Raw genomic sequence first — 20,884 nt, 5'->3', positions numbered from 1 at the left:
TGCTGCAATTCTTTTCTCCATATTGTATAGTAAACTGTGTACTAAGTATCTATCTGTTGTCCCAGCAGTCGATATTCTTCCAACATTTCTTCTTGGTTGCCAAGAGCACTCTTTCGATATGGGAGAAACTGCTGATGCGATGATAAATTGAATTTTTCTATGTGATCTGTATTAATGGCACACTACTGTACTCTCCATGAATATATAGTTCACAGGATACTTAATTTAATTGTAAGGTCTGGCAATAACATCAAGTAGTTGATTAAATTATAAATGAAACTGGTTTCCTAAGTGGTACCTGTAGTGGTAGTAATGTTGTACATATTTGTTGTTGAGCCATAGTAAACAAAGTTGAACATTGTATGCATAGCCCTGCATGATATTTGTCATTGGATCACAACATAAACATACTGCACAAATAGTCTGTAATTATGTTCTGATTTAAAATGTGGCAAGTTACTAGAGAGGGCATATGTGGATCCATGAAAAGTGACAATTTTGTTATATCTGTAACACTTCTTGTTCCTTGGCATAATGCCAAATTAGCACAGCTCACATAATCAAACCTTTGCTGTATATAGTGTTATGTACCTGTTTTTATACATATATTTCAATGTAACTTGTACAAATGTTATGCCTGTAACCAAGGAATGACTCCACTGTGCTTTCTGAAAATCTACAGTTAAGTGACTAGTTTCAAAATTTTAGCTTAAACTGTGTAGACCACAGTAGCCAAAGTGGTCTGTAATTTATTTTTAAATACTGCTGTCCCATTTCTGTGCTTTTTTTGCTGCAATTATTTATAGACAAAGGATGTTCGGAAAGTAAGTTCCAATCAACTATGAAATGGAAACAACTGTGAAAATCAAAAATGTTTTATTTGCAACAGTTCACTACATTTTCCAGCTACTTATCTGCATAGTCGCTTCTTTGACTTAGATGTTTGTCATTGCATTGTACTAACTTTCCAGTACCTTTGTCATAGAAGGCAGCTGCCAGTGCTTTCCGCCAATTCTCTTCGCTGGTCTGCAGCTACACACACTGTAGATTTCCCCTCAGCAGAACAGTTTCGCTATACGCAAGTAATGATAACCAGGTAATATCCTGAGTGGATTATGGAATAGTGGGAAGGGCAGCCATGCAGAGGGACAGATATGCTTCCTTCGTGCACTGTCACCACTTAAGCTTCAAACCACACTTCTGCTCTCACTATGTTTAGTGAGCCTTCCATTGTGAAAACAAGTTGTAGGTAGTGCCCAGAATTGACTGAAAACTGCTTTATCCCCTAGAACAAACAGCAAGTGAAATGAAATAACTTTCAGCAAAGGCTACCACATTGCTGCAGAACACAAATTTTTGAGTTGTTAAAGTTGACACTGACAGACCAAAAGCACAAGCGGTCAAAAGTCTTCATCCTCTTACTGCTTCAGAACTAGAAAATGCATACTTTCGTACAAGCCTTGATTTATTTTGCCTTCTAAGTCTTTACACAAGATATATTTCGTTGGCTGTAGGATCATTTGGCAGTCTGTTGCAAGTGCCAGTTCTCTCAACTTCCTCAGTGGCATTTTTTAAAAACATGTCTTCTTCCCTCCAGTAATTCCCGTTTGAGTTCACTCAGTGTTTCTGTAATACTCATGTGTCGATCAAAACTACCAGTAACATGTCTAGCAGCATGCCTCTTGAGCTGCTTCGATCTCCCTTAAATTGGACCTGATGAGGGTCCCAAATATTCTAGCAGCACTCAAGAAAGGATCACCCAAGTGTTCTATATGTGGTCTCCTCTGTAGATGACCTACAGCCTTCTAGAATTCTTCCAATAAAACAAAGTCAACCATTCGCCTTCCTCTCGGTGGACCTTAAGTGTTCATTTCACTTCATGTCACTTTCACTGTTGTGCCTAGATATGTAATCAAGGTAGCTGTGTCAAGCAGCCCACAACTATTACTGTAATCAAACATACAGGATCGTTTTCCTACTCATTTGCATTAATTTACATTTTTCCATGTGTAGAGAAAGTCACATAACACCAAACAGAAATTGAGTCCAGGTCATCTTACATCCTCTTACAGTAACTAAGATGACCCTGGGGCATAACCGAGCACACTGGACCCACATTTGGGAAGACAAAGGTTTAGACCCGCATCTGCCATCCAGATGTAGGTTTTCCATGATTTCCCTAAATTGCTTCAGCCAAATGCCAGGATGATTCATTTGAAAGGGCAGGGCCAGTGCCCTTCCCCATTCTAGACACAATCTGAGCTTGTGCTCAGTCTTTAATAACCTCCATGTCTACGGGACATTAAACCCAAACTTACTTACTTCCTGCCCCATACAAGGCAGCATCTTAAAGTAACAGATATAGATTGCTGCTCAACATGTCCATCATATGGTTTATGCATATAGAGAAAAAGTTCTGGCCTATCACACTTCTCCAGGGCACTCCTGATGGTACCTTTATCTTCAGCGAATATTTACCAACCAGGACAAGTTGAATGGTTCCAGCTTTTTACATAAAATGGAAACAGTATATTGTAATTAATTTTCCGAAATATGGCTTTATTTTTTTATTTGGTGTAGGTATGCAGTTTACTTTTTCTAGGTATAAACACATATCGTTGTCATGTTTACATTTGAGATGTAGTTAGTACGGTAGATATTATTTTTTACAGTGCTGTAGTGTATGGTAAGCAAGCTATCTTTTCATAACTTCAGAAATTGTAAGTCCATTGTGTCACTGTTCACACAGTGTAGGTAAGTCTCTCATCACCAGTAAACTTTTTAGCAAGGTAGTATCAGAAGAGACTGTTTGGAAATTGCAGCAACATGGCTGCGAGTGGATGGACCACTGGAGGTAGCAGTGAAACCATAAACAGGAAAGTTCCAATTGGTGTAGCTACTAGTGAGTTCATGACTGGTGTAGGCAGTTCCAAGAACAATGTATTGATTCATGAAAAGCAATAACACATGAATTGGAAACCAACGTGATGCACAAGTTGTTATCAGGCAAGCTTAAGTTATCCAAAGAGCAAGTAAAAAGCGAGATGGCGAGACGTAGCCCCCTTGCAGGATACTGAATTGTGTATGATGTATAGCTTCATACAATACTGTGACTGTGTCTGCTGGGTGTGTGTATCATACTTGGGAAGAATCATATGATGTCGACTAGGAAACTTGTAGATTCTCTGATTTATTGTCTGGGTCAACGCCTGCATCATACGATACTAAATGAACAAAGGTGCATTTTGAAATGTTCGTAATAATAAATCGTTGCTTGCCCTGAGTATTTCATGACAGCATGTCTGAATAAAATCTTCTCGCTTTTCAAGCCACATTAATTTGAGCAAAATTCTCGAGATTTTCATGGATGTCTCTGCTGTTGTTGCCAGGAGTTAAAACTGCTGGGGCTGGCTTGGTTTTCCGTTTTGTTGCCACGATTGTAACCTCTGGCACCAATCAGAGAGGGCTGAAATGTTAAATGCATGGCAGGTGAGTTGGGCAGCTTCAACCCGACGCAGGTGGACCAGTGCCATGTTTGAAACTGCTGCTCCTGCTGCCCTACAAGCATCAAGCTTTGGTTCCTTTCAATATCCAAAGCCTGCCTCCATGCCCTACTAAGTGTGTACCCCTTGTCTCTGTTGCTGTTTTTTCTGATCTCATCCACCTCCTTTTTAATGGAATCCCAATATATTGAAATATATTGTGAAGTGGTGGATGGCACAGCGATGGGAACAGAATGGCCTCTCGCAATCGCAAATTTCGTCATGGAGCACTTTGAGGAGCAGGCTCTGAACTCTGCGATATTCTGACTGCTGTCTTGCTTCCTAAGGGACATTGATGAACCTTCCTGATATGGCCCCATGGTGGAAATGCACTGCATCAGTTTGTTTATAATTTGAACAGTGTCCATCCCAATATTAAATTTACTGTCGAGATGGAGAAGGATGACAAGCTGCCATTCTTGAGTGGTTTAGTTGAGTGCATGGCAGAAGGCCAGCTTGGTCATTCAGTGTACAGGAAACCGAAGCACACTGCTCGATACTTGAACGGTGATTATTGTCACCACCCTGTATGCAAGAATGCAGTCTGAACATGTTAGTATACAGAGCAACATTTATTTCTGATGACGACCACCTACAGTCTGAATGGTAGCGCTTGAGACACGTGTTCAGAGAGAATGGTTATAGCAAGAGAGACATTGATAATGCTTTCAGATGCCACCGAAGGATGCATTGTGAATTGGCAAAAGAGGCCAAGCCAACTGTTTTCCTGCCATACTGTGGAATGATGAGCAGCAAGTTAGGAAGTGTGCTGCTGAGGCATTGCCTGAGACTAATGTTCTGACCCACTTCCAAGATATGAAACATGCTGTACCCTGTTAAAGATGACGTAGCTCTTTGTGTGCCCAGGCAGTAGGTACACGGTCTACAAAATTAAAGCAACATGTAGCTATTTCTCCTTCTTGTGTCTAATTCATGGTGTAATCATACACACTGTCAACAGATGTCCATACAGTCGTGTTCTGCTTAGGAGGTTGTATACCATTCAACAGACAACCACGCCAATGACGACGTCAGGGCACCTGTCAAAAGGGGTAGTCTGTGCCGGGTAGTCCCAAATCCCAATCACTATGTATACAGTCACAGATAGGGCGATATGGCACAAAGAAGATGCCTCCCAGTCTCTCTACAGTCTCAATTGATGTGGTCCAATGGCTTAATGTGAATCGTTCTGTTGTTTCTCTGATGTGGCGACAATTTATAGAGACTGAAAAAATATCCTGATGGCTAAGGCAGGCCGATGACATTCGACATCAGAAAGAGAGGAGTGTTATTTGGCTATAAGGTCATGATGGTACCACCTTAGTACTGCACGGCAACTTGCATTTGACCTTTTTGTATCAAGATAAACAGTGACAGAAGACTTTGACAGAGTGACCTTTATTGTTAGAGACCTGCTGTATGTGTACCTCTGATGTATTTCCACAGAAGGGAACGTCTAGAATGGAGTCATCAGCATACCACCTGGACATCAAACAGTCTCTTTTCACAGAAGAGTCCTGGTTTGGTCTGGAGAGCGATTCTCCAAGCATTCACTTCCGGAAGGAATGTGGAATACGATTTTGGGACCCAAGCATTGTGGAAAGAGACTGATATTGAGGAGGATCCCTAATGGTGTGCGCAGGGATTATGTGGACCACATGAACTCCTCTTCATGAAATTGTACCAGTGAATCTGTAGGTTTAACTGCTGTCAGGTATTGCAATGAGATCTTGGGACCTCGAGTGCGGTTGTTGTGAGGTGGGTACGCAACCCAGACTTTTTATTGATGATTATGATACTCAACCTCATAGAGAACGGGTGGTTGATGTTCTGCTCACTCTCCCAATTTGGATCCCATGGAGCATGTCTGGCATGCACTAGGGAGACAGGTTACATCACATCAGCATCCACCAACTGCTCTTCAAGACCTGCAAGCAGCTCTGCAGGAAGGATGGGCGTTATTACCTCAACATGAGATTGAGGACATCATTCGCAGCATGCCTCATCATTGTTGGGCATATATTGCTGCCAGAAGTGATCACACCCCCATACTGAGCACATTAACCAGTTGTTGGAATGTATGTGCAAATCAGTTAAGTTGGAAAAAATGAAGAACATTTTTGTGTCAACGTTATTCATAGAGCAGTTGTGTTCTTTGTTCTTTACATTGTTTCTACTTAACTATCACCTGTTTGTACTCTTTTGTGGCAAAATAATTGCAACCTTGCAAAATTTCCATTTCTTGCCTTAATTTTGGGCACCAGTGTGTATAGTTAGACTGCTCTCACAGTTGCAGAGCATTGTACCAAGCACACGTGACATTAAACAAAGGGAGCTTGACAAGTGGGCCATAACTTAGCATTGCCTATAAAACGGGCACAAAATACGGTTTGAAAACGTGAGAGTCTTGGTTCTCGCGTTAACGTATTGGGATTCTACTATAAAGGACCTGGCTGAGGTCAGAACAAACAACAACAATTGTAAAAGAGACCAGGAGTACACACTTAGTAGTGCAACGGGGCAGGTTTTCGATATTGAAAGGAAGCGAAGATGGATGCTTGACATTTGTAGGGAGGCAGGAGCAGCAAATTGAAATGTGGTGCTGGCCTCTGGTACCACCTGATGTTACTCGATTCCGCAGCAGGTTTGAGCTACTATGAACTGTCCAATTCACTTTTTGCACACGTGTCATTTTGTCTATTCTGCCAGGCGCCAGAGGCTGCAATCGTGCCTATATAAGTGGAAAACCATAACAGCCCCAGTAGTCAGTGGTTTTTACTCCTGACGACGATGTTGGAGATAACCATTGAAAGCTCAAGAATTTTATACGAATTGATGTGCATTAACAGCTGAGAAGATTTTATTCAAATCATTGCTTGGCCAGTAAGGGAATTAGTGAAGCTAACAACTCATCAAATTGATGAAGATTGAGTGCATTGTCCCTTCTGACTACTTTGTTGTGGCACAGGTCCTCGATCGGGGTGACGGGCTATACTGGATGGAGTGGCGGAGAGAAGAAAGTTGGTAGGTGGGGGGTTGTAGGGAAGTGTGCCTGACAACTTAGACGAAGCAAGCGCACAGGATAGAAATGTGGCACTGGTGGGTCACTCTGGTGCAGGCTTGTGTGTCGTTTATTGGGAGGAGGGTATAAGTGTAGAATGAATATAGTGGCATAAAGGAAATTGGTATGTGGGGAAGCTATATTTCTGTCCAAGCAGTTTATATGTGGCTGTCTCCAGACATAACAGCAAATAAAATAACTGTAACTAAGCAGAACTGAAATACTATCATAAGGAATTTACCTAAATAGTCCCATTGTGCTTTTCTTACATGACTTCTGTTCCATTCTGCGATCAACAACCTCTGCTCACATACTCACCAAACATCCTGTCACTGCTAACTAGGCCATTAGATTTGGATGTCTTTTCCCTTATGTGTTGATCATTGTAAATTTCTGGAGATAAATAATCGGAGTAACTTTTGAAAAGACAATAAGTCCACAAATAAAAATTTTATAGGAGAGACCAAAAACTACTTCTGAGTAAAGCTTTATAATAGTTAATAATTTGAATATTAGAAGTTGTTAATGGTCCTAAAAAAAAGGGATAAGTAGGAAAAATCTCACTCTTTATCTGAAGACTCAATTTCTACTCAGATTTTTGGAGTATGTGCATTTATTTCATTTAGCACCAACCACAGGGACATTTCGTTTTTTGAACCAAATTTACAAAAGAAAAATTTAATAACTTATTCTTTAACTTTTATTTTGAGCAGTAATAAATGATACAGAGAAACAAGACTGCGTGTCCAAGTGCAGTGTAAAGAAAAATAGTAAAAATTAATGATTTTGGTTTAATTGTAACACACTGTTTGCAAAAGAGATTTCCATTTATTCTGTAAGTACTCATTCAAAATTGTAATTAGGCAGTAAATTTTTAAACACTCTTAAAAGTATACAACTGAAATTGTAAGTAAACTTGTTATTTTAATTATATATTTTTTTGTTTGTGGAAAAAGGATTTCTAATTCTCTTCAAAGCATTCGATTTCCACATTCCTCCTTCAAGCAGTCACATTCTTCATCCTATACTTGTCCTCCTACATTGTTTGCCAAGCCATCTCTCCCAAGAAGTTGAACATAAAATTGCAGGCTTTCGTCTTCACTCCAGTTGTCACAAAAGTGCTGTTTCAGAAGGTTGACTAAGTCTTTCTTTCTTCTGATTTCATGGGGTGTATCAATCTCACAATGTTTGGATCAGGTATGTGATTGGTTGCTACATGTGCTTTTAGCAAGGTTGTGTAACTTATCAGTGTGTCATCCAAGCTGTATGAAGTCTTGATTTTAAAAGTACTCTTTTCTCCTTCAGTTCCTTTTTGGTATTATGTCTCTTATTCCCACTGGCTTCTTCAGATAATGGCAGAGGTCTTTAAAGTGTAAAATATTCTAGTCTATTCCTACCCTTCGAACACATCTCCCATTATCTGATAAAATATATTGTCGAGAAGTTAATATTTTAGCGTGTTTCTTAAAACTCTTCTCAATTATATAGAAAAATGATCTGCAAGCAAGTGTGAGTGACCACACACTGGAAATATGAGGCGTATTTCTTTCACCGAGTCCGCAGATTAATTTAGAGGCCGCCACGTGGGCATTTCTGTTCTGTCCCGAGCAGCCATCAGAAAATCATTATTTACTTTTAGCATATTTTTTGTTTCTGTGCTTCCAGCAGCTACTAAGGCTGATGTTACTTCATTTCATCTACAACCAGTGTAGTCTTCAGTCCTGCAGTAGAAATTTGGAGACTTATTTTCAATGTTGGCAATGCAGTTGCCGTGTGTAATATGCTTCACCTACAGCAAATTTTGTGTAGGTGTTGCATTTGTTGTAGATCGACACAGAGAGACAGACTGTTGAGCAATTTTTGTTTCATAATTTTATAAAACTCGTTTTTGTCTTGTTTTATGAGCAGCAAGGTCTGCTTGAACACTTTGGCTTTTGACAAGTGAGCTTACATTTTAATGAGATTCATTTTATATTTCATTCTACGGAAATAGCTGCAGAAATATACTGTAAGATCACCAAACCGCATATTAGAAGTTTTAAAGAAAATGTTATCTTTGTAAGGGTCTACGAGTTGCACGCAGCTGTGCGGTATGTCAACACGTGCTTGCCAGCCGGCCTATCTGGAATGCTGATGATTCGCTTGGTCAGTAGACATGCGTCCAGCTGCACTGCGACGGAGAGTATGCGACTGGCCGCCGTCCGCAGCGGGCAGTATTAACTAGTGCAGCCTCGGGCGCGAATATGTCTCTTTCCTTAGCTCACCATGGAGCCTTTTGATACGACCGTAATTAGCCGGTGATAGGGTGTCAGACACAGTGATGATGGGTGCGCATAGCATGTGTGTTTTATAATCCGCCTTTGTTAATAAAACAGTTTAAACTTACTTCTCGTGTTTGCATATTGCTGTACCTCAAGGACCCACCGCTTATAAATCCTGACATAATATTCGTGTAATTATCATCCGGGGCAACAACACAGACTAACCCCCTTATATCTTTAAAGAATTAGGAATGCTCTCATTGAACGTAGATAAGGACTTTGTGATATATGATTTGAAGGAAGGTACATCCTTTCACTTTCTTGCCTTCTATAATGAATTTCTCTAATCTTCAAATTTGAGATGAATTCTTTGGAATGTTTTATTTTGTTTTGCAGTCACCACCTTGTTTTTCATGAATGACATTACCAGTAAGTATTGAGGAAGCAATACTGCTAAGTCTGGTTGTTCTTATCTTTAAAAAACTTGGAAGGTATAGGAACTTGTTCATCGTTTATTCTGATACGAAACTTTGTAACAAGAAAATTAATTTTTTTAGTCTTTGCAAGGGCACTGTTGTTTTGTGCAGGACACAGCTATAAATGAAGACAAAATCCTGTCCTGTTGCTGTTTGTTGAAGTGTCTGTATACCTCCTTCCTATTCCTAATGAGAAAGTAGACAGGGATGGTATTGCATTTGAATGTCCACAGGGTGGTTCAAGCTCCAACATTTTAGGGTCCTTGCCGTGGCATCTAGAGTGGTTAATGAATAACCAGGAGTTTCAATCCAGAAAATAGTGAAGGAATACATAGCTAGTAAATGTAACAAAATCTACTGATGGTATTTTTGCAACCATTCTGAACTAAACCTTGTTGATTCTGTACGGAATATTTAATGCTTCAGTTGCTGCATTTAAACGATTTATTTGGTCCATGTGACATGTTTCTGAATGATTCATCTTGTTAAAAGAAAAGAAAAAATTCCTTGACGTCTATATTTATGTGCTGCTCCATGACTCTGCTGCCAATATCTTTATTCTTGGCTTGTGTGTAACTTCTGTGTTTTTTCTTACAGTAAATGTGGTTTTTTTTTGTATCCAGGGTGTAATTACAAAGCTAATAATATGTTTTCTTGCCTTTAAATAATATTTTTCATCAGGTTATGGGCCCAGTACGCTTATTTTCCGGTATTTGAAAGGGACCTTAAATTTTGGAATTGTATATAATAAAAAAGAAGAGTTAAAGATTTACGCTGATGCAGATTTCGCAGGTGATAACCGGACAAGGCGCTCATCAACTGGAATTCTTGCAAAGTACTCAGGTGGTGCAGTGTCATGGACAAGTCAGTTGCAGAAAGTAGTGGCCACATCCACAACCGAGGCGGAAATAATTGCAGCTAGTGAAGGAGCAAAAGAGTTAGTTTGGTTACGTCGTCTGCTATCAGAATTAGTGGAAATGTCGGGGCAGCCTCCAGTTCTTTACATTGACAATGCTAGTGCATTGAAGTTGGCAAAAAATCCAGAATATCATCGACGTTCTAAACATATAGAGGTCCGACATTTCTATGTTCGTGAAAGATATCTGAACGGTGAGATTTTCTTGGAACACATTGATGGACACAACCAGTTGGCAGATATTTTGACGAAACCTCTTGAACGAGTTCGATTTAATTTTCTATGTTCAGAAATTGGCATGCAAGAGACAAAGCAATAATTTCATGATTTTTTCTTTTGGAGGAAGTGTTAAAAGAAAAGAAAAAATTCCTTGACGTCTATATTTATGTGCTGCTCCATGACTCTGCTGTCAATATCTTTATTCTTGGCTTGTGTGTAACTTCTGTGTTTTTTCTTACAGTAAATGTGTTTTTTTTTTTTTCGTATCCAGGGTGTAATTACAAAGCTAATAATATGTTTTCTTGCCTTTAAATAATATTTTTCATCACATCTCATTCTCAAGTCACTTAAAAGTGTAAGCTGTAAAGCACATTACACTTATTGTCATTTGATAATATCATGCATTCAATGTGTCATCTCACATAAGTGCACTTTCATTTTCAGCCAGAATGTTTTGAAAACTAACATATGTAATACGTAATTAAAATGGAAAATTAATTCTGTTCTGGTGGTCAGTTTTCGAAACATTCTGACTGCAATCGAAACAGCACTTGTGACTGATGAACATTTCTTTTACATTTGATAATAATTAGTTTAATTTTAACCATGAATGTATAATCAAATGGTGACGCCTTATAGCTTAAATGATTTTATTGTGCTCTTGTGTGATGATGCTATATAGCTTATGCTTTTAAGTGTCATTAAAATGGGATACAGCATCCCAAAACATGTCATAAGGACCAAATTAATACTTCAAAAGTAGCAACTGGAGCCTTTCATATTCAAGAAAGAAAATCCATTGAGTAATCAACTTCATAACAAAATTTTCTTTTGAAATAACTTGCCTTTCTGTCTGCTTCTTTTCTTTTTGCTGCCTAGATGCAGGAGACTAGGCCACTATACATACAATTTCTTCCATATCTGTCATAGTTCACATAAACTGCAAGCTCACACTAAATCACAATTCTAGACAACAAACATTGTATAGTACAGTGTGATAATCACAACAGTAACAGTGTACAACTGAAACAGTGTTGTGAACTTTGGAAGTGCTTCTTGTCTTGATGTCACAGATTTTATTGGACTTTAGGTATAATTCACAGTAGCGGTTGGGGAAAAAATGGACCCATCACGATTTGAATCAAATTTGCTGCTGGACATACAGTGTTTTGAACAAAAGGCCAAACTTTGCACTTGTTTGAAATGGTTAAAAATTGTGATTTGAATGAAAACAACACCGTAGGTCAACGCAGCCCATCATCTAGAGTAGAAATCCGCTACAGACTAATTTACGATGGTGAGTGGACTTTACTGTTTCGAAGCATCAGTCCTCATATATTACAGCTTCTTACTCTTAAGGTATATTGCTATTTATTTAGAACAAAGAGTATAAATTCTTTGCTGTTTTCTGTGATGGGTAGGAGGCTAGAATATTCTTTGTGACTTCACTGTAAGTGTCATTAGCATCAGATGCACCTTGGGTGATTTCATCTCAAATCATACAGGCCATGTCAACTCGTGCTCATCAGTTTCTCTGGAAAAAAATATACATATTAACCCTCTATATCATAAGTGTTAAGAAATAAAGTATTTTCCTTTTATCTTAATTTTTGTAAGTGGTGCGGCCCTTTGAAATTGTATATTTTGTAAATAACTCTCAAAACAGTAGAGAAAAAAAATTATAACTAAGAAACCAAAAGTACTGGAGACCGGGCTGTTTTGCGTTATAGCTCCCTCTTAATGTGTTGAAATTTATTTGACACTTGCACACTTATGGGCTTCCTTTAACTTATAAATTTAAGATGAAAATATGAAATTTAAGTTATTTTTTCCACTTAAAACCTTTTTTCTTCTAATTTGGAAAGTCAAAGAATGCTGTCTTTTCTGTCATATTACCAGATACTACAGACATATATAAACAGTATCTTCTCTGCTCCAACTATCTGTATTATATAAGTGTTTAATACTGAAAGTGCAAAAAATTGCATTTTTGTGAGTTTTTATGAATTATTTACTCAAAAACCTCCATCTGGAAACTTTTGAGAATTACACAAAATATTGTTTGGTTAATTAAATGAAACAACAAGTTCACTGTTACCAGTCACCGTTTTATTTATTTCCACGACGCGTTTCGAAGGTTTAAACCTCCATCATCGGGTGGATTTACATTAGTAAGTATTACATTTGTGTGTGTGTTGTGTTATGATTTTTGGAGGAACTTGTGGCACTGCCTAATGGAGAGACGAGACACTATTTCAGAATATGGTTTAGGATTACTTTTGACGAAAAATTAAACTGATATCTAATGGTAAACATTAAATAAATAAACTACAGTACCTTCAGTGATCACAGGTTCCTTTTGCTGTCGTAACACATCACATGTATACTGCCACATTTGTAAACAAATATGATGTCTGGAATCAGCTGGGTGCAAGGTTCGTATAGCAGAAGTGAAGACATAATCGCAAAGTGCAAAGAATATACATCATAACAATATTATTACAGAATAATTGCTATTAAGCATTTGGCGGTGTTTGTTTTGAGGTGTCAAATATATGTGTGTGTACTTCAGGTGGTATATAAATCCAATTCTGCAAGTTAAAACAGCAAACATTCATACTCGTTTATACAATCAGGTGAAATGTTAAAATGGGTTAAACTTCATACTTATTGATAACAATTAGGTGAAATGTTACAGACTTTAATTACAATGATCATGTTGGCTACAACAGTAAAATCATACATATGTTACACTCTTTGATTGGGGTTAATAAACAGATGTGAAGTGAGGGGCTGGAGGCAGAAGGAGAGGTAGAGAGAGAGAAAAAGTGTGTGTGTGTGTGTGTGTGTGTGTGTGTGTGTGTGTGTGTGTGTGTTTGTGTGAGTGAAAGGGAGAGGGGAGAGAGAGAGAGAGAGAGAGAGAGAGAGAGAGAGAGGAAAGAGTGATTATATGAGAGGAAACATTTACATGGCAAGGAGTCTTAAGATTGCATGTTGCATATATTAGCTGCCTAAAGGTTGGGGTAAGACATTGGTTAATGCTACAAAATATGCAGATAGATATACATTTGTGCCAGTAGTTGATGTATATACAGTTTTAAGCTGACAGGGGGTACAAGCTGTTGGTGTGATGAATTATCTGTGAATGAGGTCAATCTCTTGTACTCTTGGCAGCTGTCAATATTTATGGTAAATATTAGGGTGTGTGTGTGTGTGTGTGTGTGTGTGTGTGTGTGTGTGTGTGCATTTTTAAGAGTGTAGGCAGTTGCTGAAAACGGAGATGATACTATTGTACATATTGTCATTTTTGTCATTTAATATAGATTCTGGTTGTTTCATTTGATGTTTGTATATTTGGAGTGTTTCAAGGATGTCTAGTTTCTGCCTTTTGGTTGGATGTGTAGGATGCTAAAACTTGTGTTGTTAACATGGTGTTTTGTTTCATGCAGGTGGGTAGCTATTGCTGATGTGTGATATTTTTTGTTTTTTAGTGCTGCCATGTGTTCCTTGAACCTAATCTCAAATGATCTGCCTGTCTGGCCTATGTAGAAGCAGTCACAGTCCAAACATTCAATTTTGTACACACCTGTGTGATGAAGTGGGTTTCGTGTGCTGATATGGTGGGGTAACTTCTGTCCAATCTTGTTGTCTGTTGTAAAGGATATGCTTATGCCTTTCCGTTTGAAGACATTGGCAATCTGGTATGAAATGTTACCCAGAAAGGGGATTGTATGGAAGATGTTATTTTCTTTTTGTTTTTTGTGTTGTGATTCCTTTGCCATTATTGAGTGTTTTATGGTGTCTACTATGGAGCTGTTATAACCATTTTCAATAGCTGTTTGTTTTATTATTTCAATTTCTTGATCACATTTATCTTCTGAGAGTGGTAGTTGGATAGCTCTATTAATCATGTACTGGAATGCTGCTATTTTGTGTGCTGCGGGGTGGCAAGAGGAGTTGTGGATTGTGGTATGTGTTGTGGTAGGCTTCCGATAAATTTCAAGCTGATGTCTGTTATTCTTTATTCTAATGGTAAGGTCTAGGAAATTTATACTGTCGTCTTTTTGGTGTTCAACTGTGAATTTTATGTTTTCATGGGAGTTGTTGAAAAACTGATTCAACTCACTGATGTCATCTTTAGTGCCTTTGATTAAAATGATGGTATCATCTACATATCTGTAGTAGTAGATGATATTTTTGAGGAGGTGGTGATTGGAATTCAGGATTTTGTCTTCTAGGTTACTTATAAATATTTCTGTTAGCAATCCGGAAAGATTTGAGCCCATTGCCAGACCATCTGTTTGTTGGTAGATTTTATTGTTAAATTTAAAATAGTTGTGTGAAAGTGTGAATTCAAGCAGGTCCAGTAGTTAATTAATGTGAGTTGAAGGGATTTTTTTGTGTTTATGCAGGTTGGCATTAATTATCTGTAGTGTGGGATCTATTGGCACAGGGGAATATAGGTTTTGTATGTCAAATGAGGCAAGTGTGGCTCCATCAGGTACTTGTATGTTTTTGACATATTGTGTAAATTCTGTTGTGTTTTTAAGTGTTCTCTCATTATTGAATGTGTATGCTTGTTTGAGGACTCTGAAGAGTATTTTATGGAGCTTGAATGTTGGGCTGTTCCTACAGTTCACTATGGGCCTGATGGGGGTCCCCTTTTTGTGGATCTTTGGTTGTGATCTAAGGCAAGGTGCTTGTGGGCTCATTGTTACAATGTTTCTTGCTTCTTGGATGGTGAGTAGAAAGTTAATGGTGTATGAAATGTGTTTAATCTCCTTTTGTATTCTGGCTGTTGGATCTTTATGTATTTCAGTTATGTTGCTGGTTTGGAAGAAGTCTAAAGTTTTTTCTATGTATGTTGTTCTGTCCATTACAACAGTTGTGTTGCCCTTGTCAGCTTTTACAATTATTGCATTATTCATGTTTAATTTAGTCTTAATGGTGTTAGTGCAAACACAGTGGGCAATATTTTCCTGTGTAAAGTGTTGCAAATTTTGCAACGTTCTGCACATTTCTCATCACTGAATTTCTAGTGTAAAATATGTGTGTTGGTAATACTATTTCCAGCACTCTTCTGTTTATAATAAACTTGTGAGAAATTGCACATAAACCCATCGTCATTGAGTTTTGTGTTTGGTTTGAACTTCTTGTTGGATACAGTATGAAAGAGCGAGGTGTGTAGTCTATGAAAAAAGGCACAAGAAAGTGGTGTTGGAAATCTGTCAGAGGTATTGCATAAATATTGCGGTCCTCAAGTAATGGTATTAGCATCACATCCATTGTGCAGGAATTGCTACACTCACTACAAGAAGAAATTCAGTGACAACCAATTTGAACAATCACCATTACCCGAATGTGAAACTGAAGAAGACAGTGCAGATGCTTATATTCCTGGGTGTGAAGTTGTTGACGCATTGAATGTTAGCATTTCTGCTGTAGCCCTTACTGTATCTCCCTTTAAACATCCAAGAAAGGTAAGAAGCACAAGAAGAAAACAGTATGTAAAAAGAAAAGAGGAAGAAATTGACGCAAGTTTTACCCAAGCAACATCCTCAAACTTTGTGAAGTGTATAATGTAGATTCACTTGGTGCAGAATCTGAGGATAATCATATAGGCAGAAAATCTGATGTGTGGTTTCAAAACCTAAATATTGCCGTCTCAATATTGAGAAGGTACAGTTACTGACACCGACACCAGTTAACTACTCTGAGCAGCAGATACTGAAATACATACCCACTTCATTGTATTATTTGATTTCAAAAGCTCATAAAATAAAGAATGAGAAAGGTACTTGTGCATGCCCAGATTCTTACTGTGGGCATCCTTTGCAAGATGATATGCTTATTATTGCTCTGGAATATTAGCTAAGTGATGACAAAGATTTCAGCAGGCAAAGTCTAACCAGGCTCATGTTATCTCTGTTAGTGAAAATGGTGAAAAAGTTATAAAGGTAAAAAGACATGACGAGATGAATAAGAAAAGCATATCTTCAATTGAAAAGGAGAAACTGAATTTAAAAATTGGTTTCCCTAAATTCTGTTCCTTACAACCAAAATGGGTACAATGCCAGCCAGTGAAGTAAGTATGCACATGTATGTACTGCACTAATTTGAAACTTTTTTGTTTTGCCGTAAGTAGTGTCACAGCAATGAGGTACACAGAGATGAACCTGATGTTTTTGTGTGTGTCAAGAGCCTCAAGATAAATGTTGGTTGCAGGAGTGTGCAATGTGTCCTGGTACTCAAATGATGACTGTTGCAGCATTACACCTTCAGGATACTGACAATGATGTAACCTATGCATTGTGGGAGGGAGGAGAGTTGGTGAGGAAGACAGTAGAGCCAGAGAAGTTTGTTACAGAGGCTAGGCATTGGGTCGTGAAAGGAGTAGCTCACCATCATATCTGGAGGATTCAGAGACAGGCCATAGCAGAAGGAAAACCAGCCACATCCCAAAATACTGACACATTAGTTCTTTATTTTGAGTTTGCTGAGAACCTGTCTGTTGCTTTGCAGAATGAAATACAAAGTTACCACTGGCACGTCACAGGTATCAACATTCATATGTGTTGCTCACTTCCTTGGAACATCACATTGTTTTGTTGTTGTCAGAGATGATCTCATTCATGACAGTGCACATGTATGCTTTGCTGTCAGAATGATAATTGATGACATAGCATCTAGAGGCCATGCATTTCCTAAACATTTGTACGTAACTGATGGTGCAAGTTGGTACTTTCAGCAACAGAGGTCATAGAAATCGTGCACATGATGGGATAGGAGGTCTTTGTAAACATCTTACAACAAAATTTAATCTCCAACATGAAGCTGTTGCTGCTATAGGAGATGCTACTGGATGTTTACACACCATGTCAACGTTAGTAACAAACATAAAACTCTTAATACTAAATGAAATTACATTAAGGGAGTTCCATTTAAAAAAGAGAGAAATGTGGTGTGCTATGAAGTCTGTGGTAAGAATTCAATCAAGTCACTGCATCCTGGAGTGGCACATACATTGCAAGAATGCTTCTGCATGAAATGCAGCCTGTGACTGTGTGTGAAATGCAGAGACCACAGTATACATTAGAAGACTTTGTAGTGAGCCGTTTCATTCCTTGTGTGTATGACACAGATAACACAGGCCAACGACAATTTTTTTTAACTTTGAAAGCTGATCTTTATAGATTTTTTTATGAGCTGAATCCAAATCTAACCTTAGTTTTTTTTGTATCACCCATAGTTTTCGAGCAATGTGCTTTTTATTATATAGTATAAAAATCCCATGCTATACGGTAAATGGGGAAATTAATGAAACACTTTGTTACAACATAAGCATGGTTTGTATTTACAGTAAGCTACTTAAAACGATGATATGTGTTAATAGAGTTTTCACTTGTCAGCTGGAATTGGTTTGTATTTTCTTTCTCTTTTTTTCTTTGAAGCTTCTTGTGTAGCTTTTTCTGTGATGAGTCGCTTGCTGAACTTCTCGGTGAAGTGACCAACAGTAGTCCCCCATCAGTTGGTGTTCCAGCGGTCTTGTTAGCAGTTTACCATCACTTTAATGTCCTGGTGAAAACGCTCTCCTTGCTCCTCACTCACATCTCCAACATTTTCTGGGAAGTAATCTAGGTGACTGTTCAGAAAGTGAACTTTCAGGCCCATTAAACATCCTGAAGTTTCAAACTTCATTAACATTGTAGCTATAATAGAAACATATTCTGTGTCTTTTTCATGCCCTAAGAGCTTTGCAATGATTTGCTTGGATTATACCCATGGTTCTTTCTCATTTAAGGTCATTGTGGATTCAAAGTTAACATCAAACATCAATTTTCTAATGTCAGGTCCGACAAAGGCGCCTTCTTTTAGTTTAGCTTCTGAAAGGTGTGTAAACTTTGGGCAGAGATACTTAAAACATGCTCCATCTTTAGGCAATGCCTTTACAAACTGTTTCATTGGGTATTTTGTATCTATAAGGTTTTTGCGTAGAATGTTCTTCTCACCAGGTTTTAAAGACTCCCTCACAGGCCAGTTCTTTCTGCACCAGTGTTGATCCCTAGCACTACTGTCCCATTCACACAAGAAACATGGAAATTTGATAAAGCCACCTTGCTGACCAAGGAGGATGCATGTTGCTTTTAGATCACCACATATCATCCAACCATGATCAGAATAGTCTATTTTATTTAACACTGTTTCTAGGTTTTCATAGCTTTCTTTCTTATGCACAGAATGTACAACAGGTATACATGCATACATGTTACCATTGTGTAATAAAACAGCCTTTAAACTAGTTTTGGATGAATCAATAAACAGCCTCCAGTCTTCCTTTTTGTATTCATTACCAAACTCATTCATCAGACTGGGTATGTCTGAGCAGTACACTAAATCACCTTCTTGTTGAAAAAACTTGGAAAATTCTGCTCTCTCTTTCTATACATGTGTATGCTGGTTCCAACTGCCAGTAAGTTCTTTTCTTTTAATCTAGAGCCAAGCAATTCAGCTTTTTCTTTTGTTAAGCCCAGATCCCTAACCAATTCGTTAAGCTCGGTCTGAGTAAACAATTTGGGCTCTAGACTTCCTGTATTACAGTGGAATTAATCATCATCTGAGACATCTAAATGACATTGTACATCAGAAAATACTTGTGTTGGAATAGAATTTCAATCATCTGGTGCTTCAGGAACTGGCAAATCTACACCATGCTCTGTTGGTCAGATGGTGGATGGAAGATTAGGGTAGCTTATTACCTTCTTGTTTTTTGAATTATGACCAGTGATATCAACACTGCAAAAGTAGCAATCATTGGAATGATTTCTTGGCTCCCTCCACATCATAGGAAGAGCAAATCTAAAGGCTTTTTTCTCCTTTTTGGATCATTTTCTCAGATCTTCAACACACACATAACATACCTTATGTGGCACCCAAGATTTATCTTGATCACAAAGTTTAGACCCAAAGTATGATAGATAAACTTTTTCACAAAGTCTGTAATGTTTCTTTGGTGTTTTTTAATCACAAATTCACCACAAATATAACAAAAACTGTCAGTAGAGTTTCTGCAACCACAATTAGACATTGTACTGAGCACATGTACAGGAAACTGGAAAGTGGGATTAGGTTAACAGTAAACAAAACACCATCTGTCAACACAAAAATACAGTCGACCTTTTTTTTTGCCAGCAAATGTTTTTCAGCAGCGCTACCAATGTCATCTGCATTCATTACACCTTTAATTCTTTTAACTATATAAAAGCTGTTAAATGCTTTAAACAGTCGTGTAATTTAATAAATTTAACTGTAAAATGTGAAGAAATGGTGGGTGAAACAGTGTTTTAAGTATCACATTTGGATTTCCCAACCTAAAAAACATAAGAATAAGGTATTTTCAGCAAAAAAGTTTTTCCATCATTGGCCTGTGGAATAAGTGTCTCTCGTGAGCTGCAAGATATAAGAGGGTTGCTGAGAAAGTAACGCACAGCATTTTTTTTCTTCATCAATTCGTTATTGAACATAATGAGAATTACACACACAAAAGAATGGTGTTTTATCTAAACACCCTATTTTTCCACAAAATCTCCAGCCTTCTCTACAGCCTTCCTTCATTGCGAAACGACGACCCCATGGATACCAATCCTTGTCCTGGTGGTGAAGCTAATGCTTCACTATGTGAATCACCTCCTCATTATCCTCAAAATGTCTTCCACGAGTGGCATCCTTTAATGGCCCAAACAGGAGGAAGTCTGAGGGGGCTAGGTCAGGTGTGACAGCCATGGAGGGTCTTCCCAACCACTGCAAATCGTGGAGCTCCGCTGAACCACGTTCTGATGACCTCACCCTTCGTGCACAGCGACTGACTGTACTTCTGTCGGCAGCAGATGCTCCATAGACTTTGCACAAGCATTTGTGAATATTCCCCACAGTTTCTTTCTCTGCAGTGAGAAATTCAATGACGGCACATTGCTTGTAAAGTACATCACCTACAGACACCATTTCGAAACTGTCCTGCACCTACATTATCTGTTGGAAGTGACGGAAACTTGGTGTGCTCACTCAAGAGACTTCAAATAATACATATGTACTGTTTTGCATTTGTGGCATTCGGCAGAGCAAAAAATGCAGCGCATTACTTTATGGGCAACCCTTGCAACTATTTCCTTTGACACCTCATAGTTCTGCCAATGCTTTCAGATAGCCATCATCAAAAGTTCAGTGTGCAGTTCTGATTTTCCAAGTACTGCTCTTGTTGGATCACCATTGTCTGTGTGCAAATTTAAAGTTGGCTATACAAGTTCAATGAGATGGGGGGGGGGGGGGGAACCCTTTTCAGCAGTGCAGTGTTGGTTGTTACATTGCAGGCAACTTTAATTCACAGAAAGTCATGAAGAAGTAAAATCATAACA

The 20,884-nt window shown here is 38.3% G+C and overlaps 1 protein-coding gene across 1 annotated transcript in view; it reads left to right on the top strand.

The window, feature by feature from the left end:
* The window catches only part of LOC124794846 (ZZ-type zinc finger-containing protein 3), a 69,953-nt gene that overhangs the window by 1,025 nt on the left and 48,044 nt on the right, over positions 1-20,884 (top strand). The window lies entirely within an intron of this gene.

The sequence above is a fragment of the Schistocerca piceifrons genome, chromosome 4, assembly GCF_021461385.2.
Source record: "Schistocerca piceifrons isolate TAMUIC-IGC-003096 chromosome 4, iqSchPice1.1, whole genome shotgun sequence".
Classification (NCBI taxonomy): domain Eukaryota; kingdom Metazoa; phylum Arthropoda; class Insecta; order Orthoptera; family Acrididae; genus Schistocerca; species Schistocerca piceifrons.
Note: the sequence above shows the minus strand (reverse complement) of the source record. Positions and strands in the feature narration are given on the sequence as shown.